The 16,533-nt window shown below is 47.7% G+C and overlaps 1 protein-coding gene across 4 annotated transcripts in view; it reads left to right on the top strand.

Moving 5' to 3' along the window:
• The window catches only part of Octalpha2R (alpha2-adrenergic-like octopamine receptor), a 619,288-nt gene that overhangs the window by 577,558 nt on the left and 25,197 nt on the right, over positions 1-16,533 (top strand). The window contains exon 1 of one of the 4 annotated variants that reach the window (XM_077661823.1): positions 6,602-7,023. The exons of the other annotated variants lie outside the window; for them this stretch is intronic. The gene's annotated coding sequence lies outside the window, so the exon portion shown is untranslated. Of the gene's footprint in view, positions 1-6,601; positions 7,024-16,533 lie in introns of those variants that run through there. 4 annotated transcript variants of the gene reach the window in all.

Raw genomic sequence — 16,533 nt, forward strand, 5'->3', positions numbered from 1 at the left:
TAAAACTCGCATAGCGTACCCTTGACTGCCGTATTTTGCTAACTGTGCGCGGACTTCTAATTCACTGGCTGCGCAATGTTAAAAGCTTTTAGTGCAGAGAGCGCTCTGGGCTGGATGCTGCCTTGCGTAACCGCCTTTAACTCCTTATATTGCGTGTACGTGCGCTCTACAAATATTCCACCCGTCGTACACGTTAGGAATGAACTGAAAATTGGCTAGTTTGTACACTGCATAAAAAGGCAGGCGCAAAAGCGTGCTCGAAGTCGACCATTAAAGTCAGAGGGCTTCTGAGTTTATACGCGCCGGTCTGCTTACGCGATAAGTGATAGGAAAAGGAGAGGGGCGGGGCAAGCTTAGAAACAAAATAACTGACCATAACCGACGCGAAGAAAACTCGGCCCTACGCATTTAGGCAGCGCCCCGCGTCAGGCAAGAGCTCGACTTTAGACGTGATGGGCGGAATTTAATCAACCCCGCAGCGAAAAGTGCAACCTCGTCTCGGGTAATTCGTTTAGGCGAAACTTGCGCTTCGTCTTTATTAACCCTCTCTATCTTTCTTTTTCACTCGTTTATACATTTCTCGTTTCACGCGTTTCCAGGCAGTCACCCCGGCCGCCGCACTTTGACGTGTCTCCCCCCCCCCCCCCCCCCCGTGCTTCCGGCTTCCGGCGCGGGAAATGTCAGGCAGGGCGTCAAGTAGGCGAAAGTGGGCAACACCCTCGTCGGGTCAATCGCGCTAATACGCACGCACTGGAGCACACGCACATACACGCGCACGAAGGCTCAGTCGCACACGTTGTAAAACACACGCACGCTCACATGCGCACGTGCGCACACGTGTACGCATTCTCTGAGGCATATGTGCGCGTCGTCTTCCGCCAGTCACTCAAGCACTCACTCGACTAAGCGTACGAAAGAGGCATATAGAAGCGCAAGCGCACTTCTCAAGAATAGAAGCGACGTCAGTTACTTTGATAAAGTCTACAAAGCATAGCAGAGCGAAAAGCAGACACGAAAATGAAAAAGAAAACGAACAGTCTGTGCCTCTCTCCAGAAGGTTGACTAGCGCGTCGATTTTGGCGCAGGCAGGGAAGGCAGGCTAGCTTTTAATCTCGCCTATGGTCCAGCGCCTGAGCTGTTTTTTTTATTTGGTTTCCTGTATTTGTCGTTGGCTCGCGTAACGCGGTGCGGCCAGCAAAAATGAATAATTGATGAAGGGGCACGAAGAAGGCGGGGTGGACGCACGTAGTACCGCAGAACTAGCGCTGTTTTCACGTACTGCTTGTTGGTTTCTTATACCTTACCTTATCCTTTATCCTTGATTGTCCCCAGTAGCTCCCCAACTTTTCTCCAAGCATTGATCACTTTGCGAAGTTCGCGTAGTGCCACTTGTGCGAGGTGTCTTGCGTAAGTGAGCTGCCCGTGCTTCCATGGCAGCTCGCTTTCGGGGCTAAATTTCAATTTGTTCTTGCAGTGAGCGATGCAAAGAGATGTGAACTCATGTAAGTAGGTACAGCGTCATGTGGGCGGTTTTGTAACATTAATACGGTGCTCTTTCGAAAATGAAGCTGTGCAAGTTGAGCGAATAGCAGACGGCAATGCGCTGAGGAGCGTATCCTTAGAAGGTATCAAACGTAGAATGTTTCTTCATAGCTTTAGGGTCCTAAAACACTGAAAATTTGAGAACAGTACATCTGCTACACCCGACCGCGGCGGCTGCGTTTTTATGGAGGCAAAACGCTAAGGCGCCCGTGTGCTGTGCGATGTCAGTGAACGTATAAGATCCCCAGGTGGTCGAAATTATTCCGGAGCCCTCCACTACGGCACCTAATTCTTCCTTTCTTCTTTCACTCCCTCCTTTATTCCTTCAATTACGGCGCGATTCAGGAGTCCAACGATATATGAGACAGATACTGCGTCGTTTCCTTTCCCCAAAAACCAATTATTATTATTATTATCATTATTACATCTGCTACATGGTATTGCCTACAGCAATAAGCAACACTTTTTAGCACGCTAATCTACAAGAGCACAGTAATAAGCAGTTGGTACACGGCTCCATATTTTATGCAGTCATTGAGTTTAATTTGGCATCAACGGCCTGCAACATCTGTACGCCAGAACACTGGATAGATTGACTGCTCATTGAATGCATCGCCAACATATATCCGTAATATTTCTGTTCAAAGGCGAGATTTCATTTATTGAAAGACAACTAAACCTCTTTGACCAAAGACGGCCGAACAAGCACTGATTTTCTGTTCTGGAAAGGTCACCCCCGAGCGACTGAAACGGATGCCAGCAGCGAGACTGTCGCCTTGCTCGTGACATAGTTTCGTTTATGGGGGTTTAACGTCCCAAAGCGACTCAGACTATGAGGGACGCCGTAGTGAAGGGTCCCGGAAATATCGACCACCTGGGGTTATTTAACGTGCACTGACATCGCACAGTACACGGGCCTCTAGAATTTCACCTCCATCGAAATTCGACCGCCGCAGCCGGGATCAAACCCGCGTCTTTCGGGTCAGCAGCCGAGTGTCATAACCACTAAGCCACCGCGGCGGCCTTCCTTCCTCGTCAAAAAAAAAAAAAGCAGGCGAAAAGCATTACTTTCAATAGCGAGATTAGTTGCAATCACCACAGTACTTGTGCGCAGCCCAGTAGATGATTGAAAGTCTAGGTTATTGAATATTTTTGCCTGTTGAGGTTAGAGCTAACTGACCGGGAGCCAAAACCTCAGCGTGGAACCATCACTGCAGAACTTTTACAAGTATATTGAAACGAAGATCATTTCCTGTTCATCCTTGTGAATAGTGGCAGAAACTAGTGTCATCATTTAGAGCTGTAAGCAGAACGACAAAGCAGGTCATGGCATCAACTCTGAATCAAGAAGTAAAGCAGTGCTGTCAGTTACTGAGGTCTTGAATATGACTGGTATTCGGAAGTTTTAATCACCCTGATCTCTATGAACCCGTACAAACTATGAACGCGACTGGTCATGTCAGATCAGCCCAAAAAAAGCTAAGGCGCGCATTTTGCGATATGCGATCCAGTAGAAAGTTTATCTCTGAACTGACGAATCCGTGGTCGCGAGATCGAAAACTTTCCGAGGCGGCCGCATTTATATGGGGGCGAAATGCAAAAACGCCCTTGTACTCTATGCTCCGCGCTCGTTACAGAACCCCGGGGGCTCGAAATCAGTCGAGAGCCCTCAACTTTGGCGTCATTCATAGTCGACACGCAGCTTCGGGACGTTGAACTATACCACACCACGCCATACTATACCATTCTACGACATAAAATACTATACCATACCATACCATACCATGCCATGCCATGCCATGCCACGCCACGCCACGCCACGCCATACTATATCATAGCACACAATGCCATACCATACCATTCCATGACATAACATACCACGCCATGCCATGCCATACCATACCATTCCATACCATATCATAGCACACCGCGCCATACCATACCATACCACACCATGACATAGCTTAACATATGCCATACCATGACAAGTCGCGCCATACTACACCATACCATACTATACCATGCCATCTTATGCCACGCCATACCATACCATGCCACGGCATACTAAAACATATCGCAGCATATAATAACATGTTGGTTGTTTTTAATGTGCTAGCATGCTGCTGGCGGAATCTGTACCCATGTCTTCCGAACTGTGCGTACGGTGCTCTACCAACTGAGCTACGATGGCGGCTGTCCAGTCTTCTCCTTTCGAGGGTATTTATCTTAACGTGTAAGCTAACCTTAAGAGTGTTCACCAGCGCCACCCTCGTTCATAGAGGCCGACATAGAACGCCCTGTATTGCTGCTAGTGTCACGTGGTACGTGGTCGAACACTGCGGGCGGCAGCTGTGAGCGAATCCTCTTATGCTAACTATAGCCATAAAATTACCAGAGCCAACGTCCTCATTATGCAGTGCCAAATCAAAGTGCTGCGCCTGGAGCCCTAAAACACTGATGACGAAGTAATGACAGGCAGCAGGTCGAATCTTATGCGCGTTTATACTTCACTGCATCCAGACCACTATTGCCTGTCATCAGTTGTGCTAACTATGCGCTGCGTTTCAAACGCGGCCGGCCCTTGAAATTTGAAATCACCGCGATGTGTCAAACGGCGATTCAGGTTATAAAGAGAGAGGGATTAAGGCCGACCCCGCTTAACCGTCGTTTGACGCGATTTTAGTCTAAGCTTTCGTTATTCAATGCGTTGAGATGATACATGCATGAAAAAGCTTCCACTTTCTCTCCTGCTACCACCGCTATAAGAGCATTAAAAATGTGTCGAATTTTTAATTAGTTCTAAATGGCATATATTGATATAACTTATTGAAGAAGACCACGGTGTTGGTAAAATAAATAAAGAAGTGCCTCCAAAACCCACGCTGCATTTAAAGTCATTGTCCTAAATGCGCACAGTGTAAAGTCTACTAAAGAACTATATGAGCTGTTTTTATTCTAATACTTTAGCGAAGTTTTCCAAACATCCAAAAACGCGTGGCTTGGTTTTCTTTTTATCTCACGATTTTCCCTCACAACATGCTGTTCCAACGGAAAGATGTACCAAGATGTACCCCTAGCTACCAAGAGGTAACGACACTCAGTGTCTGGAAGTGCATAATTACTTTTTCTCGACTTGAAAACACTATGACATCGATCTCACAACACCTGTCGTCATCGCATACTTTCTCTTGCGCTGCACCTTGCGTCATACGTCGAAGAAATGAACCCATGAGCGGAGCGATCCGAGCTGCTCGCAAACTTGCGATGCGATGCGGTTTAATGTCGAGAGTACTATACGTGTGCTGTGTGTTATCAAAGATGGAGCTGGAGGCCTTTCTTTGTAACTTACCCTGTCTGTTGTTCTGCATTGCATCATCACCAGCCCGAAAAGGGTTGATCGCGCCCTCTGTCTAGCGAGTGCGACGAAGACCTGCGAGACGTCAAATCGTCTGCGTGAGCCGAGCTCTATATACGTTGATGCTTCCGTTACGAAATAACGCCGCTTCATTTCTGCAGGCGAAATGCTGTGCGCGCAGTCGCTTGGGTCACAGACTTCATTTTAGCCCCCACGTTTGGATGTTCCTTGTGCTCTCCTGGAGAGAGCATCCATTTGCCATTGTCCCATCCCAGCCGCACCTGACGCAATTATTCTCGGCTCGAATAGAAAAAAAGAAGCTGAGGGGGGGGGGGGGGGGGGACTGCGATTGCAGCGTGAGGTTAATGCCTTTAACCTCTCCGGCGGCCAGAGTCGACGCTCTTAGTTGAAGCATTTGTGTCTCTTTATTTTGCTATATTTTATAGGTCATATTAAAAAAGCGCTTATTCTATAAGCCAGAATGAGTTTAGGGTTAGTACAGGTGTACACGGTGGCACGTCTGCCAAGAGTCGGCCCGTGGAGGAAATTAGAATAAGTGAGTTTTAGCGAGGGAGCGGAAAAACGGAGATATGCAAGCAAAATATAAAACGACGTAATGCGGAAAGCAACGCAGGGCTGTAAAATGTGGCCATTCGAAGAATTCCAAGGACCCCGACCTGTTTCCTTTAAGCGGCTTTATGGTGCTATTCGTCCCGTCTCCTGGATTTTCGCGCGTATTTCTTTTCTTTTTTTCGGTTACGGTTGGAACGTCATTACATCACGCGCGAAACAATTTGTAGTCGGCTAATTTTACGCCCCATGTGACCTGCTTGCGAAATGACACTGACCACGCGATGCGAGTCGTCCCCTCACGTCTTCGGCTTGAGGTTTTGCGAGTCCCACTATTGTAATAACACGCTTTTCGCTGTCTTCAGGTCGTTCCATATGACGTTTGGAGTTTCTATGACGATGTGCTGAGCGCATTCCCATGGTAGACATTCCTTCATTCATTCATTCATTCATTCATTCATTCATTCATTCATTCTTTCTTTCTTTTCATTTATTCCTCTTCGTCTCTCTTTTCATTCTGTCCATTCCTGTCTTCTTTCGATGTTTTGGTGTGATCACCGTTCCGTTACGCATGCCCAAAAAAAAGAGTCCCCATCTCCGGACCTTTTTTCTTTCTTCTTCATCCGACTTAGTACTTGTATATACGCTGTCAAACAGGCACGTGCCGCTCTCGCTGTCAGTTTTCTTCGCCTGTCATTCTTCTTTTCATACGCCTGTCTTCAAGCATATGTTCTCCCGTCGTATCCGCATTCACAGTTCCTCTTTCCGACTGTTTGTTCCGCGCTTCGTTCGCTCCAACCAACTCTTCTTGCCACCACACTCCCTCCACGTAGCTGACGAGCGACGGCAAGCACACACGGGGCTGCCGTAGGCGCCACTGGCGCTTTCGTAAGAGGCTCGCGCGGAGCCGAAGGGGAAGGAGGAATTCGCATATTCTTTTGAGTGCAAGCAACCACGGTGAATCCTCCGACAAGGTGCTGTTCCGACGGCGGCGGCGACGGGCTCATCGCCACTGTCACGAAGAGGAGGGGGACGAGAGGGGGGAGGAGGAGGAGGTGCTTTTGTCACCGCTCCTCCGCACGCCGCTCGCCCAACATGTCGGTTGGGCGCATCGTCGACGGAGCTTCGCTCATCTTCACACACGCGGTAGTAGCGTCGGTGCTTTCCCCCCTCTCTACGTGGCTCTCTTGCCACCGTTCTTGTTTTAATGTTTCTTTAATTCTCCGTGCGTTCTTTCGCTGGAGGTAAGGGGCCCCTACCGAGCTGCCGCGACGACAGTGACCCGTAGAAGGCGGCGCGACTCGGTGAGGTACGAGTAGGTGAAGCGGAGTGCAGTTCTTTTTCTGCTCGGTGCCGAAGAAGACGTCGGCTGGTCCGACTCGAATCGGCGCGGTGGTGCTAGCCTCTAGGACGACCTCTGAGCCACGGTTTCACCTTGTGTTTCGGGTGTCTACGGTGCTGATTGAAGGGGGACCGACCGTCTCTCCGTTGTCCATCCAAACGAACGCCTGACGTCCCACGGCTCAACGTTCACTTCAGACAGCTTCGCTTGAAAGGTACCGTGGACACTGTCGCTCCTCTAGATAGTTCATGCATGCAAGATTTTTTTTTCTTTAAGGGGGAGGGTGGTTAAATTAAAGTTGCCTGATTCTACGTAAAATCAGAGCAGACTTTTGCCCTTTTTTTAAGAAAGCAGGGAGTCGGGGGTGCATTGGGCACTGAAGAAACAAAGCACGCTTCCTTCACCGTTTTCCAGCTTCTGGCCTTGTATCCGAGAAACCCGAACAGGAGATATCGTATGGGTGTTTTCGGCAATGAGTAGGTTCGAGAGAAAAGCGACGCTTCGTTCCGTACAACTTGTTCGTGGTGCGTGACGCCACTGCAAACGCGACATTTGCGCAGGTGCCAGATGCGGCAGGCGCCGTGCGAAGGCTGTACTATAGAGGAGCTTGCTCCGTGTCAAGCATTCTACTTCCCTCGAACCTGTCTTTAATCTCTTCCGAATCCTGGAATCTAGAAAAAATTATGAGTTTCCTTTTGAATTCGCGCCAGAGTATAGCATGCGTCGATTCTGACGTCATTCCTCGATAGGTTTGAATCCAAGAATTCTCCTTGCTTACCTTGTAGTCGTGGCAATGTGGCTTGAGGGTCTTCCTCCCGCACGGGAGGTGCGGGGTTCGATCCCCAGTGCTGCCGTGTGCCCAGCAGTTTTCTATTGACCAAAGGCTTACTCCTGACCTGGTGCTTGTCTTCGGTGGGATGAAATGATTCTAAAATTTTGGTCTCGTGCAGGCCAAAGTACGTTAGCCTTGGTGCTCCTTGACTAACCGCCATTGCGCCATTAAAATCGTTATTGTCCTCCCCTTTCATGTCCGTTACAGGTGTATGCTGTGGCGAATAGTCCTTAAAGGTCGTCCTTAATTTGGGTGAATTATAATTTTTAGGTCGTTAAGCAGTGAATACGGTTCGTGTCTAATCCTGTAACTCTCCAATGCAATGTTTATTTCAAAGGTAAGCCGTTCTGAGTGACTTAATAATTAATAATAATTGGTTTTTGGGGGAAAGGAAATGGCGCAGTATCTGTCTCATATATCGTTGGACACTTGAACCGCGCCGTAAGGGAAGGGATAAGGAAGGGAGTGAAAGAAGAAAGGAAGAAGGAGGTGCCGTAGTGGAGGGCTCCGGAATAATTTCGACCACCTGGGGATCTTTAACGTGCACTGACATCGCACAGCACACGGGCGCCTTAGCGTTTTTCCTCCATAAAAACGCAGCCGCCGCGGTCGGGTTCGAACCCGGGAACTCCGGATCAGTAGTCGAGCGCCCTAACCACTGAGCCACCACGGCGGGGCTGAGTGACTTGCGGAGAAAACAAGAATTGCATGTCAGGGTTCGAATCCCAACGCGCTGGGACCGCGGGATACGCGTACCTCTCCTCTCACAGCTTCCGACTATGTCTTGCTCTTGGGTTTCTGGGCGAGTTAGATGCAGTGGACGGGGCTGTTAAAAGAAGGCTGTCAACTATTTTTGCATCGCGAGGAGCAAGTGAGGTCAGTCGGTGTAAAGAAGACGTGTTCTGCGTCGATAATACGTGATGAATGGGCCTTCGCTTCAATTGTCGGTTCTTTTTCCTCGGGCTTCGCTTCTGCGTGTTCATCTTGAAAACTGTTTCCCAGCATGCATCTTGCAAGCAAGTAAAAACTGCATGCATTGTGTAATCGTAGAGTAGCTTGAAGCGCGCGCAAGGGGGTTGCATTCACCCATGCGCTCTATGACATTACGCGGTACTTCCCTCTCCCCCCCCCCCCCCCCACCCCTTTACTATCTTCATAATCTTCATCCCTTCCCCCACGGGCTGCTCAGGTGTCGCCCAAGGGCGGGACAGTTACTGCAGCTTTCCTTTCCGTAAAACGTTATCCCCCTCCCATAGGCACAGTGTGTCCCCGGCACAAGATAGAATACATTGTAGGTTTTGCAGTTCTTCCCTTCCAGAAGCGGACATTCTGTAGTGTCATTTCATCTCGGCCGAAACATGAATCTGAAAGTACGTTGATTCTTCAGCTCAAGGCGTAGCATCGAGGTTTTCGATGGTATACCACATGGAATGTGTTAGCGCATCGCGCGGTTAAATACCGATGAGCACACTGATATACCCATTCACTTCGTGGACAATACTTACAGAATATCGACCTTATCTCCCTTTTTTATTCTATGTCCTGGGGAACCTGAGAACATAGGTCAATTAAATGACTGGAGTAATACCGGCATCATGCAGAATGGCTAACCATGTCTGAACACTAGCGGACCAATGAGAGCGCCCGCCCCTGACAGTCCTCGCCTCCATCGCATTTCGCGCTGTTAAAAATTAGGGGGGGGGGGGGGGGGGGGGGGGGATTCAAATTCGCTCATTATGGACTGTTAGAATAGGGTGACCGTATCGATTAGGGGCATAGGGAAATGGCGGGACGCCAGTGCGCATGCGCGGGACAGTAGCCGGATTGGCAATATTGCCCTGCGCCTGCGTACTGGCGGCTCGCCATTTCCCTATGCCCATAACCGATACGGTCACCCTATTCCTATAGTCTCTATTATGCTGTTATGCTACGCCGTGGTATCTACTGTAATTGTCTCGGCCTGTCGTGCCTGACGACAGTAGTACGCTGCACATTGGTGCTGTGAGCCGCAGTACGGTATTATTATTACTGCGCTTTGAACGCAGGCCTGGCGCACATCACGCAGGCCTGATTGGGGCGGAGGCGTGCAGGATAAAACGCTTTCTCTTATCAGTACGTTCAAATTAACAACATATATAACTGACTTAACGCATGTGGCGGGTTAAGTACCCCCCCACCTCCCTCATTCCATGCAGTAGGCTCCGGGCACCCTACATGGGCCCGCATGATCACTCCATACTGTACCAAGATTCGACTCCAACTTCCCTCCTCCCTTCCTAAAGCCTCATTCTCTCTTTATCCTACTCCTCCCTCTCCCGACTCTAGTCTGGCAAGGCGTCACAACTGCCACGTGTGATCCTGCAACTAGACCCTGTAAGTGTTGTAGGGAGCGCTTAAACTGGTTCCGCCCCTACAGTGCAGCAACGCTGGCCAGTTGTACCGTGCATGACGTGAACTGCAATGCCGCTTAAGACAGCGCGAGACAGTATAAAATTCCCCTTGAGCACGTGACCTGGTTGACAACGAAGCGATTGTTCGGGGGAACTATCACGAAAATAGCCGTTGTTATGCTGTATGCGCAGCACAGACTCCGAAGCCACGTTACGTTATCTCCGTTATCTCGACAGAGAGGTGCACAGCCGGCGAGACAAAGCGGGGAATCCTGAAAACGCAGCCTCATTTATTTATTTATTTATTTATTTATTTATTTATTTATTTATTTATTTATTTATTTATTTACAAATACTGCAGGCCCTTATTGGGCCCATGCAGGAGTGGATACAAGGCAGAAAAAAAATGACAATGGCGAATCGAGCAAGGAAGACATGTATATGCAGAAATAAATACGCAATACAATTTCATCATTACAGAGGCATCACGGTGGGAATGATGTTGGATTAAGGAGATTAACCTGTTCTAAGAAAGATTTGACTGCGTTGCAGTTCACAACTATAGTTTATTCCAGTAATGGATAGCTGATGGGAACAAGGAATATTTGTGAACATTAATGTGGCTTATGGGTTGATGAAGTGCGTTCATATTGTTAGTCCTTGAGGAGTGGAAGAATGGTTCCTGAAGGTATGTTTCCTTTGATATGTTTAAGTTTCTGTGGTAAAGTAGTTACAAGAACTTCAGCCTTGATACTACTCTACGCGGAGCTGGGCTGTGTAGATCTGCTTTCTTTAGTGGGTTAGAGATGCTAGAGTGCCTGGAATGGTTCGAGTATACAAAGCGTGCTGCAAGGTTCTGAATTCGTTCTAATCTGCCTATTAAATATTTCTGGTGGGGACTCCAAATAATATCAGCGTACTTTATAAGGACGGTCTCACGAGTGTTTTGTATGCTTGGGATTGAAGTGTAGTGGATTCTGCACACAGAGTGCCCTGAGCTATGACCCGCAGCGCATGGGATTAGGAATTTGAAAAGCACGTGGAATTAAAATAAAAAGAGAGGTCTCGTATTCTGGCCCTCGGTTTAAGGCAGGGTGATTAAAGCCAACTTCGCGTATGTGTTACGATCGGCCGACGAAGCCTTTCGAAGCATCTCCGTCTCTTCGTTAACCGGCTGGAAATACCAAACCAGTTAAGAAAGTTATAGCTCGAAACGGTACTTCGGGGATCGCTGTCTGAATGTAATAACTCTTTCTCTCCTTCTCTCTCTCTCTGGTGCGACCTATACCTCCTTTTCTGTCACCGCGTGTCTCACGGAGCCCGACTCCAAGTCGCAGGACGTCACAATTGACCGTTCTTTATCTGGTAAGCGGCGCTTGTACGCTTAGTTAAAGCTCCCACCTGACAAGCCCTTTTTAAACAGTGTTAATAGTTATTCCCGAAAGCACACGGTCGTAGCAAGTTCGGCTTGCTGTGACCTCCCTATGACAACAAGGTCGGGGTACAGTGCGGGTTTTGCATGCACTCCATAGCAGTTTACCTTTCGGACGACACGAGCGTTTGACCCTTTCGCGTATCCAGATATGCAAACAAGAGTGGGTTGGCTGGCGTATTTCACCCACGCACACAAAAAAGCAGTATTTTGTTTTCATTGCGTGATCGTCATGTTTACCTTGCTCTTGCACACCTTTATACTACCACGACTGCTTAAATCTCATTGTTTTCCGTCAATCGTGGCCTAACACAAAAGTGTCCACGATTTCTTGAGCTTTTGAAGAGCCTTTTGATTCTTCATATTTCTTTGATTTTGCTAGCGGCCAGCAGACGCCTGAAACAGCATGGGGCGAAATGCCATCTGGCAGGAAGGCCGCCCAGTTTCAATACACGGGCGAGCCGACGCTTCTCGCTAAAAGCGGAACCGCGTCGCTTAGTTGCTATTTATTGTCACATGTCAACCAGCAGCCAAATCGTGCGACTGTGTGTCTTGCCTCACTACGTCTTATAATCTGGCCCCCAAAAAACTGCACGAATAAATGTTATTTCAACTTGCTGGGATTGTGACCCCGATCAAATTAAACGTATACACATGTACACACGCTTATGTGTATCAAGTGTAAATAGCAACCACTCCGACACCTATGAACGTAGAGGGTTGGCTAAATGTTCCTAGGTCGCACGGAGGTGCCTATGAAGTCACCATTGTCCTCGAGGGTGAGGACTGCAATCCTCCTCATCCCCCTGGTGTTTTATGCTTCGCTGTAGTCATAATGTCCCACTACACGGTTCAAAAGTAGACACTTTTGGCGCAGGGACTTGTCGTCAACCCTACACATAAGTATCAGCTTTGCCAGAAGTTGCCAAGTGACGGGGTTTATTTCCCAACCATGCAGTGGAACACTTATGACATCTCTTAAACTCTAACTCTATGTAAGGTAAGGACAACCCTTGACCTCATCTTTCGATACTTTTTGGTCTTTAGGCCTGTCGTAAGGGCTGCACTTTCAGCAAAGACGGTACATATGGATTACATCTAATGACGTACGCACATACCCACATTCTACGCAATATGGAATGCGCCTGTTATTTGTAGGCATATGTTTTCTTTTAACTGCCTTAAATATTTTAACTAATTCACTCGTCTGTGTATTCCTTCTGCCCGGAGGACGTTTATAGCATACAAATGAAATGCGATTTCATCGAGCGCGTAAGTCCGTAACAAAATATGCTTAGAAGGAGGCGTCCTAGTCTGCGACTGAATTGACACCTCTTTTAGGTATTAAAGAATGGGATATTATTATTCGCTGCAAGAGAACGTGTTCTGCACAAAGCGACAGTTGAACATAATAATGTAAGCACAGTTATTGCAATACTGGTGAGTTATAAATCAAACATATTCAAGCCACTTAATATATAATGTATAGGAGACTGCAGAAACTGATCTCATTCACTTCGGTAAAAACTCAGTTGCCATTACTGTAAAAACAAACAAACTTAATTACACAAAGTTCCGAGGCACCAAAGTAATAGCAGAATTATTTCAAAATTACATAATTAATAGACGAGTTCTCCGAGTACGAGTGGAGAATTCTCGGACACCTTGAGAGCATAGGAGCTACTCGTTTTGCAGTTGATTACGGTAATGACGTAGGCCGGCTGATGTCTGTGATGATGGTAGTGGATGGTAGCGATGGATAAAAACCTCATGCATAATGTGGGGTATATTTGGCACATCTCGAAATATGCTAACCAGGAAGGTTAGACGTCCAAAGCAAACACTTGCATTTATAGTAGTTTGGTAAACGGGACGAAGGCCAGGTCTATAGGAGATTCCTTATAATGACCTGTTAACCATTTCAAAGCATACGGACACAATCGGGACTCTGTTTTTGTAAGTTTAGAGCGTTTCTGTCGAGTTCCGAATCTACATTTGTGGCGATGTGCATCTCTGTATTTATATGGAGCCGTTCTAACCTATAGGGGATAGACTCCAAACTCGCAAATCGTGACGTCTCGTCACGTCAGTCAAGTTACAAAATACTGACGCGAAGCCTGTAATGTTTACACCCTCTCCACAAGTTTCATGGGCATCAGATAATGTGCCCATTAACCCAGAAGATCGATAGTCATTGTTTAGAAGTTTTGGTCACTAACTAGCTCGTTTCGCGTAATCCATTCTTAATAAATGACTTAGCTATATAGAACACTATACTGGGTACGCCCAGATTTATTTATTTCAGAATACTGCTGACCACTGCTTGGCCGAAGCAGTGTCAGAACACCTGCTATATGAACTGTTGCCAGCGGGAGCTGAGAGCTCGCGCTGAGGTCCTCAGCGACGCCCACGGAGCGCTTTTCAGAAATGTCTGTAGAAAGTGGCAAACACCTGCACACATGTTCTTAACGTGCACTTAACATACCCGACCCAAGCATGAAACTCCTATATCTGCCTTGAGCTTAAAAGACAAGAGTAAGAAGCCTGTATAGAAAGCCAACGTTGAGGGTTCTAAGAATAAGGAAAACTATCCAGGCACATTGGTGGCCTCGTTACCCACAGAAGACAAATCCGCCTAAACCGGAGCATAGGAGAGGAGCTCCAAGGCCTGCCCACAGTAAGCTGCCTACCTGAGGTGCGCCGAACTGCCGCGTTCGTCTCCTTCTGTAAAGCTGATTCAGCGGTATTCTCCAACAGGCTTGTCGGTTTTGTGCCCACCACAGCAACGCGCTAGTGACGTCACACCGCTTGTTTACAAGCTCGAACCACCTCTGAACAAAAACAGCTGTCCTTCATCAGTAAAGCTCAGTTACTTCCTTCCAAACACCACCAAATGCTTTGTTTGTTCGTTGTTCCTATACTGGTTTATAGAATTCGAGGTAGGAAACATATCCAACACTCAACCGCTGCTTTCCCAGTTTTTGTCTAACTCTTACATTTGTCAACAATTGGATTGAGTGCTTCCGGTTAGTGCAGCTCTTCTACTTATTGGCCTCTACTGTATACCTTTCCTGGAGTGCACTACGAGAGGTTTACCTGGCATCCAGGCAAAATGAAAAGCGAAGAATAAGTGCAGCTGCCGGACTACCCAGCCGTTATCTGCTGATCGAGGACGTGGGCAGGAACGGCGAAAGCGTCTTTCTACGCAGAGGAACGTTGGAAGAATAGCATGCTTTTTCCGCCAGCCAGCGAAATGCTGAAGGCGCATTCCTCTGGTGTTTCCTCCCCCTCCCCCCCCCCCCCCATATATTTTTTTGCCTTTACCTTTTTTTCATCTCTATGATCTGGGCGTTGCCAAAGCTTGCAACGCACTCCACCCTGATAAGGACACGCGGCCCTCTTATTCTTTTCTTTGGCGCCTATTTCTCGAACGATGTTGCTTGGCCAATATGGAGACTCCGGCTCTTTCCTTCTTTATTTCTTTCTTTGTCTCTCTTTGCATGGGCTCTCCGCGAAGTGCTCACGTCGACAAGTGCGCATCCGGTCTCCAACCTTATCTTTCAAATGCGCAGAAGAGGAAAATCGCCCCTCCAGCAGCTGACTGCTTTGGCCGGACAAGTTTTATTTTGTTTATTTTGCTAGAGGTACCTCGAATGCTCGTTTTGCGCCTGCTTTCTTTATTTCGTTTTTTTTAGAAATAATTCTTTCTACGTCCTATCAAAACAAAGAGAAAAGAGCAGAAGGCATAAATTGGTATTTAAAGTTCGCGCTGACCATCGACTTTTCCTTTTTCTATCCGTGACTTCAGTCGCAAGCGTTCCTTTTTAAATGTCATCGTGAAGTAGCGAAAGGTGGCAGTCCTAAATCTGCAGCAGTGACCCCACGCGTGCGCCCGTTTCGCTGCGTATAACGTCTAAGAAAGGCCGTGCACTATCGTTGTCTTCACAAATTCTTACGTCTGCACGTCTCTCCATCGCAAAAATAAGTGACTGAAGTCTTTGTTAGGAAGTTGCTTCCATTACTTCATAGCGCTTATCTATCCAGGAACAAACGCCCTATAGTGTCGACGACGTCATCACAGGGACACTTATCGTTTTCGTCCTGGTTATTATCTGCTCTATCTGGGTACCAGTGAGCCGCTCGCTTATTACACGCTCTGCCGTGAATAGGCGTGTTCAGTTACATGAATTTAAGCTTTGTACCCAAGCCCGCTGCGGCATGGTTTGATTTTTTTCTGCAAACATGAGGTGCCCCCTGAGGACTTCAGCAAGACACTTCACCGGTGAGACTAATTATTAATTATTTTTGACGCGTCAAATTCAAGGGAGCGGCTTTTGGGAATTAAACGTAGTGGCGTGCTCCAAGATGGTTCCATTCATCTGGAATAATTAAACGAGCACCGAAATGTAGGCTCCGAAATGCGTAATTACTCCCTTATTACAAATATGCTCCACCTTGGGGGATTCCCCTAAACATTTGACCAGCACTGTTCCCACTTCGAGTTATTGATCAATTCGCTCTCGCCCTACAATAAGCTTGCCGTCCCGGTTAGCTGAATTGGTAGACCGACTGCTCCGGTGAAGCGGTGGTCCCGGGTTCGAACCCCGGACCAGGACGAATTTTTCTTTAACTACTAAGCCTTGAAGCCGTATGGCTGCGCTTAGGTAGATGCCAATAAGTAATTACTCCTTTATTACAAATCTAAGCACGTAAGCCATCGTTTCGTCTCTATCGAAATGCGGCCGCCACGCCTGAGCCCTAATCACTGCCCCGTGTTCAATAGAAGAACGCTATAGCCAATCATCCTCCGTGCCAGTTGACCATTAACACTAAAGGAAAAAAATAGTGGAAATAGTCTCGCAAGTATACTACCCCTCACACGCATTCGCACATGAGTACCCTTTCCCGGTCATACAAGGGGAGCGGGCGCTATATTTGGCCGCTTAACGGCTTTCAAAGCTGAAACGCGCTTGGTGGTCCCTCTCCTCAAGATCTGGTCCAAGTTCAGGTCTTGCGCACAGCATTCGGTAACCTGCATTAACTAGTTCCTGCAACGGTTTCGCTTCCTGG

This window comes from Amblyomma americanum, chromosome 4 (assembly GCF_052857255.1).
Source record: "Amblyomma americanum isolate KBUSLIRL-KWMA chromosome 4, ASM5285725v1, whole genome shotgun sequence".
NCBI classification, from domain to species: domain Eukaryota; kingdom Metazoa; phylum Arthropoda; class Arachnida; order Ixodida; family Ixodidae; genus Amblyomma; species Amblyomma americanum.